Source organism: Culex quinquefasciatus, chromosome 3 (assembly GCF_015732765.1).
Source record: "Culex quinquefasciatus strain JHB chromosome 3, VPISU_Cqui_1.0_pri_paternal, whole genome shotgun sequence".
Lineage (NCBI taxonomy): Eukaryota > Metazoa > Arthropoda > Insecta > Diptera > Culicidae > Culex > Culex quinquefasciatus.
The window spans coordinates 151,261,089-151,276,876 of NC_051863.1; positions in this window are offsets into that span (position 1 = coordinate 151,261,089).

Sequence of the window (15,788 nt, forward strand, 5' to 3'; positions counted from 1 at the left end):
CGGTGGGCATACTGCGCCTAAATCCCAAATTTGAATTTTTTTTTAAATTTGAAAAACCAGCCCAAAAATGGCGTCGCAGTTGTTGCGAGGTGCTCCGCATATCTTTTTTGCTGAGGCTTATTAAGAATACCATGCTTAGAAGGTCAGTACAGAGCTCCAGAGTACACAAAACATCAATGTTATTTGTACCAAAACATGCGCATGGATCTAACCTACAAGCCAGTGATGTAGAAAAAAAAATCGCATTAGTGGTCAAAGCTCCAAAGTCGACATCATTGAAAAAAATAAAATAAAAAGCTCATTTTTCGTCAAATCAAGCTCAATATTATTTGGAATTTGTCCAATGTAATTTTTGTTACACTCTAGTGCTTACATTTTTTTTTTTTTTTTTTTTTTATTTTTTTTTTTATTTTTTTTTTTTTAAATTTATATTTATTCAAATTTCTTTTCCATGTACATTCATTCAGTTAAAATATTATTGAGTGTCCAATCACAAACGATGACTTTTCACCTCAATTTTAAATACTAGCAACTTTCATTTATTCATGAAATATTGTAGCTTTCGCTATTCAGTGATTTCAAATGTAGGAGGTCCTACATGTACAAAAGGGAAAAGGGATACCTTAAAACTAACTTATAAACTATATAAAGAGCGGATCAATGCAGCTGAAGACTGCAATGATTTTTGTCGAAATGCATCAATTATCTTATTGGACATAACATCCAAAGTGTCAACTTCGGCTAATTGATGAAGTTCACTGGTGCTGAACCAGGGAGGAAGTTTCAGAATCATTTTCAGAATTTTGTTCTGAATCCTCTGAAGTTTTTCTTCCTGGTTAAGCAACAGCTTGTCCAGATCGGCACAGCATAAAGCATGGCAGGTCTGAAAATTTGTTTATAAATTAACAGTTTATTCTTGAGACAAAGTCTAGAATTCCTGTTTATAAGTGGATACAAACATTTAATATATTTGTTACATTTAACCTGGATACTTTCAATGTGATCCTTGTAAGTAAGGTTTTGTCAAAACCAAGTCCAAGATATTTCACTTGATCCTCCCACTTTAAATTTACCTCATTCATCTTTATAATGTGATGACTTTTGGTTTAAGAAAATCAGCCCTTGGTTTGTGAGGGAAAATAATAAGTTGAGTTTTGCAGCATTTGGAGTAATTTTCCATTCTTTCAAATAAGAATTGAAAATATCCAAGCTTTTTGTAATCTTCTTGTGATGACACGAAGGCTTCTGCCTTTGGCGGAGATGCTTGTGTCATCAGCAAAAAGTGATTTCTGACATCCTGGGGGCAAATCAGGCAAGTCAGAAGTAAAAATATTGTATAAAATTGGACCCAAAATGCTTCCTTGAGGGACGCCAGCACGTACAGGTAGTTGATCAGATTTGCTATTCTGATAACATACCTGCAGAGTACGATCCGTCAAATAATTTTGAATAATTTTCACGATATAAATCGGAAAATTAAACCTTTTCAATTTCGCAATCAAACCTTTATGCCAAACACTGTCAAATGCTTTTTCTATGTCTAGAAGAGCAGCGCCAGTAGAATAGCCCTCAGATTTGTTGCTTCGAATTAAATTTGAAACTCTCAACAACTGATGAGTAGTTGAATGCCCAAGGCGAAATCCAAACTGCTCATCAGCGAAAATTGAATTTTCATTAATGTGCGTCATCATTCTATTAAGAATTATTCTTTCGAATAATTTACTAATAGATGAAAGCAAACTAATGGGCCGATAGCTTGAGGCTTCAGCAGGATTTTTATCCGGTTTCAAAATCGGAATTACTTTGGCATTTTTCCAACTACTGGGAAAATATGCCAAATCAAAACATTTGTTGAAAATTTTGACCAAGCAACTTAAAGTTGCTTCTGGTAATTTTTAATTAAAATGTAAAAATGCCATCCTCACCAGGGGCTTTCATATTTTTAAATTTTTGATAATAGATTTTATTTCATTCAGATCCGTATTAAAAACTTCATCTGATGAAAATTCTTGTTCAACAATATTCTGAAATTCTATTGAAATTTGATTTTCAATAGGACTCAAAACATTCAAGTTGAAATTATGAGCACTCTCAAACTGCTGAGCAAGTTTTTGAGCTTTTTCCCATTAGTTAATAGAATATTATCACCATCTTTTAAAGAAGGGATGGGTTTTGAGGTTTCTTAAGAACCTTTGAAAGTTTCCAAAAGGTTTGGAATAAGGTTTAATTTGTTCGACATCTCTTGCGAACTTTTCATTTCGCAGGAGAGTGAATCTGTGGTCAATAACCTTTTGCAAATCTTTTGAATTCGCTTCAGTGCAGGATCACGAGAACGTTGATACTGTCTTCGGCGAACATTTTCAGACGAATCAGAAGCTGAAGATCGTCATCAATAATGGGAGAATCAAATTTGACTTGGACTTTAGGAATAGCAATATTCCTAGCATCCAAAATTGCATTAGTTAAAGATTCCAAGGCTGAATCAATATCAGCTTTGGTTTCTAAAACAAAATCATGATTTAAATTATTCTCAATATGATGCTGATACCTGTCCCAATTAGCTTTGTGGTAATTAAACACAGAACTATTGGGTCTGGTAACTGCTTCATGAGAAAGTGAAAAAGTTACTGGAAGATGATCAGAATCAAAATCAGCATGAGTCACTAAAGGACCACAATACTGACTTTGATTTGTCAACACCAAATCAATTGTTGATGGATTTCTAACAGAAGAAAAGCAAGTTGGCCCATTCGGGTATAAAACCGAATAAAGACCAGAAGTGCAATCTCTGAACAGAATTTTACCATTGGAATTTACTTTTGAATTATTCCAAGATTGGTGTTTGGCATTAAAATCACCGATGATCAAAAATCGAGATCTATGCCGAGTAAGTTTATTCAAATCCCCTTTGAAATAATTTTTATTTTCCCCAGTGCATTGGAATGGCAAATATGCAGCTGCAATCATAATTTTCCCAAAAGAAGTTTCAAGTTCAATGCCCAAACTTTCAATAACTTTTAACTTAAAGTCACGTAACGTGCTATAAGTCATACTACGGTGGATAACTATTGCAACTCCACCGCCATTTCGATTCATTCGGTTATTAGTTATAACTTTATAATCTGGATCACTTTTCAAATAAGTGCCAGTTTTTAAAAATGTTTCGGTTATAACAGCAACATGCACGTTATGAACTCGTAAAAGTTGAAAAATTCATTTTCTTTCGCTTTTAAAGAGCGAGCATTAAAATTCATAATATTGATGGAATTACTTAGATCCATGATTAAACTTCAGGGTAAGAACAACATCATTCGCAAATTTTAATCCAATCTGGATTGCTTCCATCATGGATGTAGCATTACTCATTGTTTGAATCAAACCAAACAGTGAGTTTTGCAAAAAGTCATTTTTCAAACGTAACATCGCCGAGATCAGAAGATCCCAAAGCGTTGCCAGCAGAAAAATTTTCAAATGAAATTTGAGGTACCTGCCCAATTTGAAAATTGGTAGAGGATTTAAAATTCGTGGATGAACCCGAAACGACGTTAGCATAAGAAATGCCATTGTTGTTACCTAACTTTTCCACGGTAGGGGTATTTCTAGAATTGTTCGAGTGAGACAGCACGAACGTTTGATTTAAAGATGCAGGTACAACCTGACTTTGAGAAAATTTCGGTTTGGATTTCGGCTGATGCTTAGCACGAGAATCCAAAACCTTTTTCTGATGGGGCAATCCCAGAAATTTGATTTGTGATTTCCACCACAATTTGCACATTTAAATTGGGTGACTTCTTTCACGGGACAATTGTCCTTGTCGTGAGAAGAATCCCCGCAAACCATGCATTTTGGAACCATGGCGCAATGATCAGTACCGTGACCGAATGCCTGGCAACGCCGGCACTGGGTCAGATTCTGGCCATTACCGCCATGTTTCTTAAATGCTCCCACTTTACCCGTACATGGAACAAAAACTGAACTTTGTCCAAAAGTTTCAAATTGTTGATTTCATTTCTGTTGAAATGAATCAGATAAAATTGTGAAGTCAAACCAAAGCGAGAAATATTCCCGTTTGATTTTTTCTTCATTGGTATTACTTGGGATGGGGCAAAGCCAAGCAACACCTTAAGTTCGTTTTTGATCTCATCCACCGACAAGTCGTTGGAGAGACCTTTCAAGACCGCCTTGAATGGCCGAGCATTCTTGGTCTCATACGTGTAGAAATTGTGTTTGTGGTTTTCAAATAACCAACAAAAGTTTGGTGATCTTGTAAAGATTCCGTCAACAAGCGACATTCTCCTCTTCGACCAAGCTGGAACGAAACTTTCAAATTGCAAGTTTCCTTGCAATTCTTCAGTTGCGTTCGAAAGCTGGCCAAATCGGAGACGGAAGTCACTACAATTGGCGGAGCCTTTACTCGTTTCTCGACGGCAGAAGGCTCAGTACGAGGAGAAGGTTCCTTGTCATCAGTTTCGGATAAAACACCGAAACTGTTTGTCAATGGAATTGGAGGATTGACCTCACATTCAGAATCAGAATCAGACCTCAGAAGAGGCTGTTTTCTTTTTCTGTTTCCGTTAGCCGGTTTAGCGTTCAAACGCTTCACCGACGTAACGACCAAATCTTCAGAAGATTTGCGTTTACCTTTGTTTTGACGCATTTTGCAAGCAAAGTTCTCTTAAAAAGATGGCTTCGTTTGTAAAATACAACAAAATTTCAGGTGGGGTTAGTCTTGAAAAGACTGTTTAGAATTTTGGAAAATAACTCAGGTAGTCTTTAAAAAGACTGTGAATTTTGTTTTGAAATAACTCTGAGCTTAGGTAGTAAAAAATACCGCAGCTCTAGTGTCCGTTCACCACGAAGGTTCGCAAGACACTGTTCTAGTGCTTACATACTGAGCGGCTTTGAGGCGTGAGTTCCTTCCCGTGTGTTGGTTACAACAGTGCAGAGTACATTGACGAAGTCATTCCAATAAGAAAACATGCACCTCAATGGAGACGCTTTGTCGATAAACGTTATCTGGCAAATATCAGTGGTTTGCAATTAATACTAACTTATTTTGCAAATATGTGAACAGGCAATGACTTGAAAATATCGAGTGAAGTAAATTGAATGCTTTGCAATTCAAGCCATAGTTAGATAAGAGTTTAAAGATCCCAATTTAATTCATTTGACTCCACTACAAAACGTTATTGAACAATACCGTATACAAATTTTGCAAAGATTCACGTCCTACTTCTACCAGCCCGGCATTAGAACTAAAGTGCTTTCAGACTGACTAAAACCTTCATTCAGTTTGCCTAAAATATGATTCATCTGACCAATTTAAAAGCGCCTAAATGTTTGCTAAACATTGATGCTCTCAAAACGTTATGCTATATTGAAACGAACCTACTAGCAGAGGAACACGGCAACAAATATGCCAATCAAAAGTTGAAAAACTGTAAAGATCTGTGAAAGCTACTTTTTCATACTGAAGGATGGAACTTATTAAAATTCAGTTATTTTTGTTCAGTTATGATTGAAAAACACTCCTCGCATCTTTTTTTACTAGATTTCAATTTTGTGTTTTCGATTGGCATGAAACTTTCCCTGAATCAATGAAGACATTTTGCATCATTAGTTTAGCATTGTTTTTGGGTCCCATAAGTCGCTATTAAAAATTATGCAGTATAGTTAAGTACTTCAAAAGTTATGCTAGAAAATCGATTTTAACAATAGTTCGGAAGATTGATAATTTTTTGTATGAAAACCCGTCATGTTATACATTTTCAGAAAAATATTTGAAAGACCTTTCGAACGCGACCAAAACATTGAAGATCTGACAACCCTATCAAAAGTTATAAGCACTTAAGTGATATTTAAGCACTCTTTGGATGCCGGATCTCAGATATTTTGATGAAAACATTGTCCAGATATATCATGCGACCTATCTTTGGATAGGTAATTGAAAGACCTTTCCAACAAGCACCAATTGAATTGGAGATTTGACTACTCTATCATAAGTTGTAAGCACATAAGTGCCCTGGAATATGAAGATCTGACTACCCAATCTAATGGTATGAATAATGAGTCAAGGTGAAAGAAATCCTGAAAGGATTGCCCTTTTGTGTCTATTTTGGATAGCATTGCCCCTTAAATTTGAGGAAGGCACCAACCACCTAAGGGTGGATTAAGTAACGTTTTTACTTTTTCTTTTACTGTAGTTTTCAATATCGTTATTTTACATTCTTTTAGAATTTTGCGAAGTTAAGAAATTTTCAATCAATTATCTGTACATCGAAAAATATTGTAATGAACAATATTTAAAAAAAAATAATCTAAATTTGCCTTGCATTTTTGTTTGATTTGGAAATTTGTAAAGCGTTCGAATAAAAAAAATCAATGCATTATTGCTCTGAAAAGTAATTTTTCTAATAACTTAAATTTCACGGCCAGGGGCAAATTTCACGGATTACGCAGCTTCCGCGAAATCGCAAAAAATCACTAGCCCTAAGAATAACCCATAAGGATGGAACAAAGTTTCATCAAATTAAAAAAAATACAGTAAAAAGTCTAAATAAAACGAAACAAACGTTTGTAAACTGAAAAGTCACCATTCGTTCTCACCAAACTTCGAACGCAGGCACCTCTCGGAAGAGGGTGACTCGAAGCGGTGGATCTAACGCGTCTGTCCCTCGCAGCAGGACGTCACCGAGCTAGCTAGTTCGTTGGCGGTCCATCATCGATGTTGGACCCACGGACAAAATATTTTGTCAGCATTACTCCTGCTCGGGCCACTTTTGAAAGATTGAATCGTTTGTAAGCATGCGCATCCGCCGATAGTTGCTGCACAGGGCGTTAGAGTTCTCCGAATTATATTGATTGTTGTACTGAGGACTTCATTTGGCCCGCCGGATATACCTACGTGGAAGAAAGGAATTGTTTGAGCTAAACAAATATTATGATGCTTTCGAGAGCGGCGTCGGAACTCATGCTGAGCTTCATTTATTGGCATTTGAAAAAAAGTAGAATTAACGTTTGTTGGTAAGTTCTCGGGAGGTATTTCTGGACCACACATTAACGAAATTTATCTAGACTGTTAAGAATTGATATATCTTTCTAACAATTGCTTTTTTATAAAGATATTTTTAATTGATTTGATGATAATATTAAATCAAATCCAAATTATCTTGACACAGTACAATCCTTGATTGGAAATGACATAACTAAAGCTACCAAACATTACTGATTTTTTCCTTACCGTACGAATTTTCGACTCTCTCCGCGGATTTTTGATAGGCCGGAATTTTTGTACGGAATTTATTGCATAATACGGATTAGTACGGAATTTTATAACTTTTGAAAAATTTGATTGTTATTTGAAATGGGCCAAAGCTTTTGCTAATTAGACATTTTAATTCAACTTTCAGTTTTATTTTAAAGAGATATCTTGCATAATTTTCCGGAGTTTCTTCTGTTCAAAGTTGGTTACTGATAATAGTTTTTTTTTGCAAATTCCTCGCAAAACATATGTGTCTAATAAAAGATCCAAAGTCTTTCTAAAGCTTGTGAAAACCTGTTAACATATCTAGAGATTTTACTTTTTTGAAAAGGTCCTATAAGCTATTGTGTTTCACATCTTCATAAAAACACTGAGAACGATATTAGTCTTAAAAGAAAACTTGACATTTCGTAAACTTTCAAACGTTTAACAAGAAAGAATATGGGTCATTCCATCTCAACTGTGCACGAAAAAGTGCAAATTTGAAAATTACCCTCTCCGATGCTGCTCAAATTTGGCAGGGCTGTTTATACTATCAAAACATGCAAGAATCCCGAATTTCATCCAAATCGGACCACCCCCTCCATTTTTGTACCTCCCCAAAAAATCGACTTTTTGGCGATTTTTGACCAAACCTCCTAGTTTCAAATGACGATAACTCAGGAACCACAAATCTTAGAGGGTCGGTCTTAGACTCAATTTTGAAGGAAATTGGACGTAGAATCCATTTCCTTGATCAAAATGTCGATTAATTTATTTATTCTACCTGTATTGCGCAATTGAAAACTTTAAATGGCCGTATCTCAAAACACCCCAACTTATTTTTTTTATTTGACCTCACCATCGTGTTCCCCGGCCAATTTTACATAAGAATCACTTATCGACAGAAATGAATATGTTTCGTTCCAGAGATATCGAATTTTAAAGTTCTGTGTTTTCGAGATTACCTACATCAGCTTCATTCGCCGCATCTGCTAGAAGCACACAGACAGGCCGATCAATAACTGCTACCTGGTGTTCTGGGAGATGAATAATTTAATTTAAATTTTAAAAAATGTACGCGTATATTTATTCAAATGGCTGATACCTACCTTGATCAATCTATTTTTGTGAAAGGAATATTTATTGGGTTATTTTGAATGCACCATTTTTTTACGTGTTGCTAACCGTTTCAGAGTACCTCCGAGGCCATGACTAGGGCCTTTATCATGGGCGGTAGCAAAATAGTGCCATTCAGCAAAAACCCCAAAACCTGCTTTATTATTATTATTATCATTATTATAGTTTACTATTGACACTTTACCATAATTTGGCAAATCTGATTTATGGTTTAAAAGATTGTTCATATTAAATCAATTTTTATATTGTTAGCCAGCTCCATTTGATTGAAAGATGATTTTGGTCAAGGTACATTTAATTTTAAAAAATCTTCATACGTGAGGACAGCAGCCGTGATAGAAGAAAAAAAAACACTGTTGTTCGGACGGTGTCGAAATCATCGCAACTAAATTTGGGGAATTAGCCGCTTTGAAGCAGATCAAACTTTGTGATTTGCTTACATTTTTCAATTTTATACTTTCCAGAAATCCTTTTCCTACTCCTTGTGATCGTCCTTCACTAGAGTACAACGTATCAACAAATTTTATTCATTTTAATTCATATTTTTTACTCAATAATGTATCGTGCACTTCAGTGTTACTAACAAGATTAATTGCATTTTCCTGCTCGCTTCGTCGGAATCCAATTCTGCCCTTTACTGTGTGACGTTATTGCTCTGTCCTGTGGGTTAGCACAGAAATTCATTTCATTAATTTTTTTGAGCAGATATTTCGCGATTATTCGCGATTAAACTTCAGTTTCCTACAGTGTTATACAGTTAATTTTTGCCCAATTTGGTAAAGATTATTTATGATGAAATATTATTTCAATAAATGACCAGGTAGCAGTTATTGATAGGCCCGCCTGTGTGCTTCTAGCAGATGCAGCGAATGAAGCTGATGTAGGTAATCTCGAAAACACAAAACTTTAAAATTCGATATCTCTGGAACGAAACATATTCATTTCTGTCGATAAGTGATTCTTATGTAAAATTGGCCGGGGAACACGATGGTGACGTCAAATAAAAAAAATAAGTTGGGGTGTTTTGAGATACGGCCATTTAAAGTTTTCAATTGCGCAATACAGGTAGAATAAATAAATTAATCGACATTTTGATCACGGAAATGGATTCTACGTCCAATTTCCTTCAAAATTGAGTCTAAGACCGACCCTCTAAGATTTGTGGTTCCTGAGTTATCGTCATTTGAAACTAGGAGGTTTGGTCAAAAATCGCCAAAAAGTCGATTTTTTGGGGAGGTACAAAAATGGAGGGGGTGGTCCGATTTGGATGAAATTCGGGATTCTTGCATGTTTTGATAGTATCAACAGCCCTGCCAAATTTGAGCAGGATTGGAAAGGGTAATTTTCAAATGCTGTTCCGCTTCAGATGGAATGACCCATATAAAGATTTGGTTTTGCAAATCACGGTTCATTTTGTGAATATTTTTTAACGTGCAAGTCATAAGCACTCTGATAGGAATGTGATATTTGTAAGCTGCAAAAACAAAACAGTTTTATATTTTTCTTTCTAAAATTTCAAATTTATCTCAATGATTGCTCGACAGTTTTTGTTATACAATGATGTCATATCGGCAAAGTGTACGGATTGTTGTTCAGCAAAAGTTGGTAGCTTTACTGTATGGTCTGTAAAAAAAGTATTTACACCCCTCGGGTACTATGCACATTTTGTGATGAAATTTGTAAAAATGGACAAAAACCTCTACGTTTTGTTCAGAAAATCATGCCAAACATTTTGCTATAAAAAGCTCACGAAAAAATGATTTCTATAAAAAGTTCTATAACAAATACTATTACAAAAATCAAAAAAGCTGCAAAAAAAAAGTTTGTACACGTTTCGAAAAATTAACATAAATAAAGTAATTTGTTGACAAATCACCGAAAATCCAGTCTCCAAACTCCAAATGAGCATTCTTGACTGATCAAAAAAAAATAATTTGGATTGAATATAAAATTTACTAACTTCTAAGTATACAAGTTTATATAACTCTGGAAATTCTATATAAAACTTATCTTAGCTTAATTTTGCAAACTTTTAATTTAACTAAATGTCAATAAATTACCACAGAATTGCTAAATAAACATTTTGGAGTGGATATAACACCGTTTTGGAGGTCTTTGTATCGATAGAATAGATTTTTCATTGCAATTTCGTACCAACCCGGAATTACGTCGTCAGAAAATCCGCCGGTATCCGAACAGGTCCACAATTCACTAGTCAACTTATGTGGCATTGAAAAGAACATAAAATTTCCGATCTTTTGATACAAAAGCATCTAGGTGTTTTATAAAACCCACGCTTCAAAATACCTGAGCAAAAAGTAAGTTTGATCCACGAGAACAAAAATTACGAAAGTCCATACGAGCAATTCTCTACGAAATCGGCTGATTTTGACCATTTTTATTTTTTGTATTTTTTTTATTTGGCTCAAACATTGGGGGGGCCTTCCCTATGACCAAAGAAGCTATTTTGTTTCATTGGTTTACCCATACAAGTCGCCATACAATTTTGGCAGCTGTCCATACAAAAATGGTACGTGAATATTTAAACAGCTGTAACTTTTGATTAAATTTTCTGATCAATTTGGTGTCTTCGGCAAAGTTGTAGGTATTGTTGAAGACTATTGAGAAGTAATGGGTACACGGAAAACAATTTTTGTCGATTTTTTATTTTCATTCTTTTCACAAAAACTCAACTTCCCACAATATTTTTTGTAGTTTTTATATTTTTTGATTTTCGAGCGATAAAAACCCGCAACTTTTGAGCCATACAGAAGTATGGTAAAAAATCTGCCGCCAAATTATGATTTTTTGAAACATAGTGATTTAAAAAACGAAATTTTACCCAAAAAAAATTTACCTCAATTTTTTATGCAAAATTAAATTTGCGATCGAAAAGTTTTTTACAGATTTTTTGATAAAGGGCTCCATTTTCAAGATATAACCACCGAATGTTTGATTTTAACGAAGAAAATAATAAAATAAAAAAAACGAAATTTTTCTATTTTTTAAAATAGTGACCATGAGTAACCATATCTAAAATAATTATTTTTGAAAAGTTCAGAAAATTTGTTATGGAATTGTCTAAGAGACATCGAAGATTGGACCTCTGGTTTTTGAGATACAGCTGCTTAAAGAAAAAGAAACTAACTTAATCCACCTATGTGGTTGATGCCTTCCTCACTTTTTACCAAAAATGGGTAATATGAGTGGTTTAGACACATATTTCAGCTATTTTTTTAGGTCCAGAAAAATAAGTACACAGATATAACTTAAGTGGTCAGAACACGAGACAGAGTTGTCAGATCATCAATTTTGTGGACTCGTTAGAAAGGATTTTCGATTACCTAACCAACAATGGGTTGGCTGATGGATCCGGACATCGTTTACATGCATTTAAGTGAGACCCGGCTTCAAAAAAGTACATAAATATCACTTAAGTGGTCATAACTCGAGACAGGGTTGCCAGATCTTCAATGTTGTGGACTCGTTGGAAAGGTTATTCGATTACCTAACCATCGGATGATGAATCCGGATATAGTTTACATGCATTTAAGTGAGATCCGGTTTCAAAAAAGTACATAAATATCACTTAAGTGGTCATAACTCGAGACAGGGTAGCCAGATCTTCAATGTTTTGAACTCATTGGAAAGGTATTTTGATTACCTAACCAACAATGGGTCGTGTGATGGATCCGTACATAGTTTACATACATTTAAGTGAGATCCGGCATCAAAAAAGTACATAAATATCACTTAAGTGGTCATAACTTGAAACAGGGTTGCCAGATCATCAATATTTTAAAATCATTGGAAAGGTCTTTTGATTACCTAACCAACGATGGGTTGGATGATGGATCTGGACATAGTTTAAATGTATTTAAGTGAGATCCGGCATCAAAATTCCAGCACCCGATTTGCAACTTTGACACTTTTTTATACGTAATTTTTGAACTACTTATCGGATCTTCAAATAATTCAATAGTGCAGTATGGGGCACCAAACCGGACCGAATGCAACTTGTTTGACTCAAATCGGATCAGCCAGTGCCGAGAAAACTTGGCAAGAATTTTGAGCACCAAGGGGAATACGCACACACATACACACACACACACACACACACACACACACACACACACACACACACACACACACACACACACACACACACACACACACACACACACACACACACACACACACACACACACACACACACTCACACACACACACACACACACATTTGTTCAGTTTTCGATTCTGAGTCGATAGGTATACATGAATATAGGTCTATAAGCTGTTTTTCAAAAGTTACTTTTTCGAGCAGGATTATAGCCTTACCTCAGTGAGGATGGCAAAACATGAAAATTGAAGTTGCCCAAGTCTCACTCAAACAACCCACCATTTTCTAATGTCGATATCTCAATAACTAATGGTCCAATTTCCAATGTTAAAAGATGAAACGTTCGTGAAATTTTCCGATCTTTTCGAAAAAGATATTTTGAAAAAAATCAAATCAAGACTAACATTTCAAAATGTCATTTTATTGAATGTGTGTCCCATTATGAAATTCCAACGAAAAATCTATTTTATCAATACAAAGGCCTACAAAACGGTGTTATACCCTTTCCAAAATGAGCATGAGCATGAGCATGAGAGACCACCCATGGTTGTCCTTCTCCGTTGCTGAACAGAACCGTAATATCCTTTCAGCACTACTGATTATAGGCTTCGACGATCTAGTGGTGTTTCCCTTATCAACAGCATGTATGAATGCGCTGAAAAGATAAAACACCATGATTGCTAAAGCTAGATCAGTTGCGAATAGGTAACAGTCATTGGCCACCAACGGCGCCCGCCATGTCAGTTTGTAGACCTCGATTTTAAGGGACGGGAATGTTAGTTAGCGCAGGTTGCTACTAGGGCAGCTGATTTACTCTGTGCTTACACCCCACGAGCGCCAGGAACCTGAAAACTTGTTAGTAGGATAGGGTGTTTGGTCAGGATTCATCATAGAAGATGATGATGCGACCCAAAATCATAGTGTTTGGTGAAAGGTATTATATATTATTCTCAAGGCAAACAATCGGATGCTGCGGATGAGACATTTCCGTTTATCGGTTGTTAAATTTTAAATGAAATGGTCTAGTCTTAGACAGCCGGCTGTGGAAAGATAGAACAAAAATCATTTGTAATTAAAGAATGAAGGATTAAACAATGTAACTTTTAACTTGAGATGATTTTACGAGTTTTAAATGATTGATGTTCAGTGAGGTACTGATTAACGGTGCGAACGACGAGTTTCGATGTGTATCGAGCTGAAATGGTATGATAGGGTGTTGATAGGGTCAAATCAAACTGGCTAGCTGTCATCGGGAGAGCCAAAGCCAGCCGCACCTTCACACGCACGCGAGAAAAACGAAAAACACACCGACGGCGGACGCGAAAATTCTTACGACCCTACAGAAAGGAATCGCAAATCTGACTGGCTCAACTGTCATCGGGACAGCCAAAGCCAGCCGCACCTTCACACGCACACACGCACGCCAAAAAAACGAAAAACACACCGACGGCGGACGCGAAAATTCTACGACCCTACGGAAAGGAATCGCAAATCTGACTGGCTCAACTGTCATCGAGACAGCCAAAGCCAGCCGCACCTTCACACGCACACACGCACGCCAAAAAACGGAAAAACACACCGACGGCGGACGCGAAAATTTTACGACCCTACGAAAAGGAATCGCAAATCTGACTGGCTCAACTGTCATCGGGACAGCCAAAGCCAGCCGCACCTTCACACGCACACACGCACGCGAGAAAACGAAAAACACACCGACGGCGGACGCGAAAATTCTTACGACCCTACGGAAAGGAATCGCAAATCTGACTGGCTCAACTGTCATCGGGACAGCCAAAGCCAGCCGCACCTTCACACGCACACACGCACGCCAAAAACGAAACACACCGACGGCGGACGCGAAAATTCTACGACCCTACGAAAAGGAATCGCAAATCTGACTGGCTCAACTGTCATCGGGACAGCCAAAGCCAGCCGCACCTTCACACGCACACACGCACGCGAGAAAAACGAAAAACACACCGACGGCGGACGCGAAAATTCTTACGACCCTACGGAAAGGAATCGCAAATCTGACTGGCTCAACTGTCATCGAGACAGCCAAAGCCAGCCGCACCTTCACACGCACACACGCACGCCAAAAAACGGAAAAACACACCGACGGCGGAATTATACCCTTTCCAAAATGTTGATTTAGCAATTCTATGGTAATATATTGACATTTAGTTAAATTAAATGTTTGCAAAATTAAGTTTAGTATGTTTTTATATAAATTCCAGAGTTGTATAAACTTTTATACTTAGTAGTTAGTAAATTTTATATTCAATCCAAATTATTTTTTAATAAGTCAAGGACGGCTATTTGGAGTTTGGAGACTAGATTTTTGGTGTTTGTCATATTGTTATTTATGTTAATTTTTCGAAAGGTGTACAAACTTTTTTTGCATCTTTTTTGATTTTTGTAATAGTATTTGTTATAGAACTTTTTATAGACATCATCTTTTCATGAGTTTTTTATAGCAAAATGTTCGGCATAAGTTTCTGAACAAAACGTAGTACTAGGTTTCTGTCAAACTTTAAATTGTTTACATGTTTCAACACAAAATGTGCATAGTGCCCAAGGGGTGTAAATACTTTTTTACATACTGTAACTAATGGTGTCCGTTAATGTTATTCTTAGGGAAACAAGTGTCACAGTCATTAGCCGTTGCCGACCGGTTGCATTATTCGTCTGTAGAAAAATGCATTTCTTTAATTTACACGGTGCCAATATAAATTCTCTTGTCTTTTGCGGCTGGGAAAATATCCCTACGAGTTGTTGAAGGTTCTCATATGAGTATGCTAGAAAATCCATCTCCGTGCGGGTAATAAATAACTTTCTCTATTAGTATTTCTCTACTCACTAGTTTTTACTTAAGGTATGAAAGATTAATTTAGAATAGAAATCTGTGTATAGATCACCAAATATGAGGTCACTCCTTTCTAAAAATAACAATCAAAACGGAAAAAGAAACGATTTTTAAAGAAGTCAAAGTAGGGGAAGGTGGGGCAAGACGACCATATGGGGCAAGAGGAACAATCGCTCCTACGGCCGTAATTTGTACAATTTTGATTATTTCCAGTATGAGGAATTGTTGCTAGCAATGCAATTAGCTGATTCTACTACCACATAACCGCCAAAATGACGTAAACGCCACGGGGCATAAGATTTAATGAAGTTTTTTTTGAAACCTTTGTTTTCTTATAATATTTGGAAAGTACAAAATAAGGCTTAGGGTTCGTTTTAAGGCTCATTTTATCAAAATGCTATTTTTCCTAGATCAGTAGTGTC